The following is a 4360-nucleotide window of genomic DNA, read 5'->3' as shown; positions in this document are numbered from 1 at the left end:
CACACACACACACACATGTGTTTTGAAGGTGGTGGGGAGTGATGTTGATGGGACCTCTGAGGGCGACCTTTCTGTGGGGTCTCTGCTTTCTAAAGCAAGTCCTTCCGTGAGATGGGAGGCCTCTGGGGCACCGGGACCCAAAGATTTCCAGGCAGACCTCATACCTGTGCTGGGGACACTTCTAGCACCTTCTTTTCAGACTGGGATGCTGGACTTGTTAGCATACTCCGTGGCAGCCAGTCTCTTGGGGACGGTCCCCTATTAACCAAGGCCACTCAGAGGTGGTATAGAACAGACTGCTAGCCCAGCCCTGAGAAAAGGGCAGTGTTCTTCCCTAATCAGGGCACCCCATTGAGATCAAAGTGCCCAGAAATCAAGATTAGGCAGCAGGAATGGTTGGTGAGCACAAACTGATGACAGGGGGAATTAAATGGTTTAGACAGCCTAAGCTCTGGGGAAACCCAGGAAATACCCCTCCACCCAGGTTATTAGATTTGATGTTTACAAGAAAAACTGGCTGGGTCAAAGGATCTGGGAGGAGTGATAAGGGAGACAAAAGTCTCTAGGGAATTCACTGGGCAAGGATCGTCTCCCCAGGACAGGGGCAGCGCCTCTGTGCGCTCGCTGCTAACACGTTTTGCCCACAGTGTTTTCTAATTAAAAGCAAAAAATGTCAATTCCAAAATTGGGAGGCTTTCTACTGAATCCTTGATTTCTGGCTTTTCTAGAAAATGCAACACCTTGGAACCCTGAGGGTCCTTTTCCCATGTGGGCATGATGGCCACTTTGGGTGGATGTTCTTTGGACAGACGGTGCTCTGCGGGCCCCACCGATCTTACCCCGGGCTCTGTCCATTCCTATGTGTTGCCCACCTGGCTGACGTAAGACTTCAGCGTGGAAGCCCAGCTCTGTGTTGCGCTCAGAAAGTAACCCAGCCGCGTTTGCAGTGTCTGCATATCTCTACCTCACCACCACTGCCTTCTCTTGCTTGGTCCTGGTTTTGGTTCCCTGTCATCCTGGCCTGCCTGAGATCCGCCCCAGTCTGTCCTGCCCAAACTCATGACCAGCCTGCAGCAGCTGTCACTCCTATGGTGGTGATATCTCCCTTTCGTGTTCAGGGTCTGGAGACAGAACCCCCTTAGGCCAGGACAGCAAGCTGCTCAGTTCAAAGGGACCTGACAGCCTCGTGCTGGTTACTCTGGGACCAGGGGTCAACCCCATCCAGAAAAACTGTGACCGAGGGCTGGGGACAGGGTCACATGGTGTAAGATATGGCCTCCTGGGCAGCAGAGGCTGTGGGCAAGAAAGGGATGGGAGCAAGGCGGGGTATATATACTGACCAATCATGCCTCCAGTTCTCCTCTTTGCAAGCTTCCAAGCCCACCCTCTCCTTTTCAGAGGGCATCTCCTTGTCGCTGGTGAAGGGACCCTTCTTCCTCTCTTCCAAGTGTGCCCTGGATGATATTTTGTCTCTGGCCCTTATAAACTGATTTTATTAATGCATCTCAAGAATTCTAAGTGTGGCATTCTCCAGCTTCTTCGTATTGCTGGAGAGTTATGTGATTCCCCAACTTTTCCAGCAAGAGACCTACTCCCACCCCGTCTCTGTTTTGTCAGACCCCGGTTGAGGGCACAGTCAACCATTCTGCTCCGAGCATGGCACAGTGGCATGATCCTTGCACTCAAGATCCTCCTGGCATTCACCTTCTTTTTGTTCATTTCCCTACTGGCACCCACTTTAACGTGTTTGCTACGTATCCTTAACAATGTGCGGATCCGTGTGCACGCGCACAGAGGTGTGCTTTTGGCTTTCCTAAGTGTCATTGGGCTATAAATCTTGTTCTGTTTCCTTTTTTTTTCTTTTAAGATTTTATTTATTTATTTGAGAGAGAGAGAGCACAAGTAGGGGGAGCGGCAGAGGGAGAGGGAGACGCAGACTCCTGTTGAGCAAGGAGACCAATGTGGGACTTGATCCGAGAGTCCTGGGATCATGACCTGAGCTCCAGGCAGATATTTAACCGACTGAGGCACCCAGGTGCCCCTGTTTCCTATTTCACCCAGCAGCTTGACTGAAGACCATCCCTGTTACTGTAGATCTAATTCTAATTCAGTGTTTTCCAGATGGTGCGTTAGGTTCCAGTAGTGGCTACTGGAAACAGTTTGGCGGAAGTAGCTAGTTAGTTATGAATTACGATGGGAAAAATACTTCTCACTGTGGGTTCCAGTAAAAAAAGCTTGAAAGCCCCTGGTTGAGCTCCTTACTGCTGCAGAGAGCCGTATTCTATCCCTTCACTGCATTGTCTCTACCTCCGTGATGAGCAGTAGGTCACTTTGCAGCCCCCACCCCCTGCCAACCACACTAATGAATATCTTTTTTTTTTTTAAGATTTTATTTATTTATTTGACAGACAGAGACAGCCAGCGAGAGAGGGAACACAAGCAGGGGGAGTGGGAGAGGAAGAAGCAGGCTCCCAGCGGAGGAGCCTGATGTGGGGCTCGATCCCATAACGCCGGGATCACGCCCTGAGCTGAAGGCAGACACTTAACCACTGTGCCACCCAGGCGCCCCACACACTAATGAATATCTTGATTCACGTTCTGTCGTGTGGGGAATTACATTTATGCTATGAAAACCTCCAAGTTGTTGATCCAAAGATCACAACATAGAAAGGTTCACAGATCAAATCAGGATGTCTGAATCACAGGGAGTATTCAATCAATTCATAGCACACAGAGAGAAGACGGGAAGAGATGGAGTGGGTGAACATACCTAGGGCAGGGCGCGAGAAGGCTGGAAGGCATGTACTACCTGGGTCCCGAGCATGCAATGCTCTTTTGTCTTATCTCTCTCTCTCTCCTTTTCTACTGAAGGTGAATTATACCGGCTAGAGTTGACGTTTGAGCAAGGCGCCCGGCAGACAGAAGGTGCCTCGGGGCAAACACACACCCTTGCTCTATTAGAGTCAAAGGAATAGTGGGCCTGACCCAGCCGTAACTCACCAAAAGTCTAAGGATCAGCCCTGGGCTTTCTCTGGCAGAGGACCTCTGGGGCAGAATGGGAGACCAGTGAGTGGGAAGCCCCATCAACATCAGGAGTATCAAGTGCCCTGTATGCTTTGTGTGTATCTAATTTTATAAGTAGTCTGTGCCCCTCCCTCCCTGGGGAAATGTAACATACCAGGAGTAGTTAGCATCTTCTGCTCCTTCAACCCCTTTCTGTCTATATTCACAGTACCATCGTTTGGTCTGTCTGTTATGTCCTACTGATCTATACTCAACACCTTCTGAGTTTCATCCTTCCCATTTTTTTGGCAGAATTGAATTTCTCAAACAGCTTAGCAAATGCGCGTGACCTGGTCCCAAGATGCCGGGGCACGAAGCCCATGTATGTACTTGAATTTGCTGAATGTGCCTGCCACTCCCCGGAACGAGTCCTCGGCGCATTCCAGCACCAGCAGCTGCGTCAGCTTTCGTGTCCCCACATCCTTGTCGACATCTGATTTTATCCTCTTTGTTAAAATTTGCTATTTCGGTGGGTATAAACCAGGGCATTTTTATAACTCCAAAAAAATTTTCAGAGTCCTACATGATAGTTTCTTGACTGAGAAAAGTACACGTTTGCATGTGGACTCCTAGACATTCATGGCAACGGGTTCCGCCAATTCTGCCTCTCATGATGAATGGTGACCACTGGTCTAAACTACTGACCCAATCAAAGAACCACTGTTCCCAATTTTTATCAGTCTGAACACCTGCTGATGTGCTCTGTGGGGGTGGTGGGGTGACAAGTACATGGTAGGGACGGAGAAGACCCCAAACTCCAACTTCCTAATGGACTATAATTCATGATAGAGGTGTATATTACACATTTACGTATTTATTTGTAGGTATAAAAAGGTTTTCCTCACCATGGAGGTAGTATGTTCCAAAATTTCTCCCCTTTTGTTTTCTAAGCTTTTTGGAGCGGGGGACAGGGGGAGTTTCCTGCTTTGACTCTGGTGTGCCTCTCCTAGAAACTGGTTGTACCTGGTGGCCCACTAGAGCTGTCTTATGGCCCCAGGGCTGCCATCTTGGAGAACTGGGGTACAGGGGGCAAGGAAGAAATTTTCCATCATTTTCCCAGAACACAGGCCCAGGTCTCAAAGAGGTGAAGGGTTTCATATTGAGGGATCCAGAATTCACCCCTGGAACATCAAACCCCTTTGGAGCTGAAGCTGTTTGAGACTAGGTTGTTCTGTTTGTTTTTCTGGACTGCCTTATCCACCGAAAAGCAGAGCCTCAAAAGAACTTAAGGGAAGGAAAAACTGTTTTCCCGCTATGATCTTTGGTTCATTGTCTGGGGCCCTGTTGATTGGACTGA

Source organism: Ursus maritimus, unplaced genomic scaffold, assembly GCF_017311325.1.
Source record: "Ursus maritimus isolate PB19 unplaced genomic scaffold, ASM1731132v1 scaffold_1, whole genome shotgun sequence".
Classification (NCBI taxonomy): domain Eukaryota; kingdom Metazoa; phylum Chordata; class Mammalia; order Carnivora; family Ursidae; genus Ursus; species Ursus maritimus.
This window is presented reverse-complemented; position numbering follows the sequence as displayed.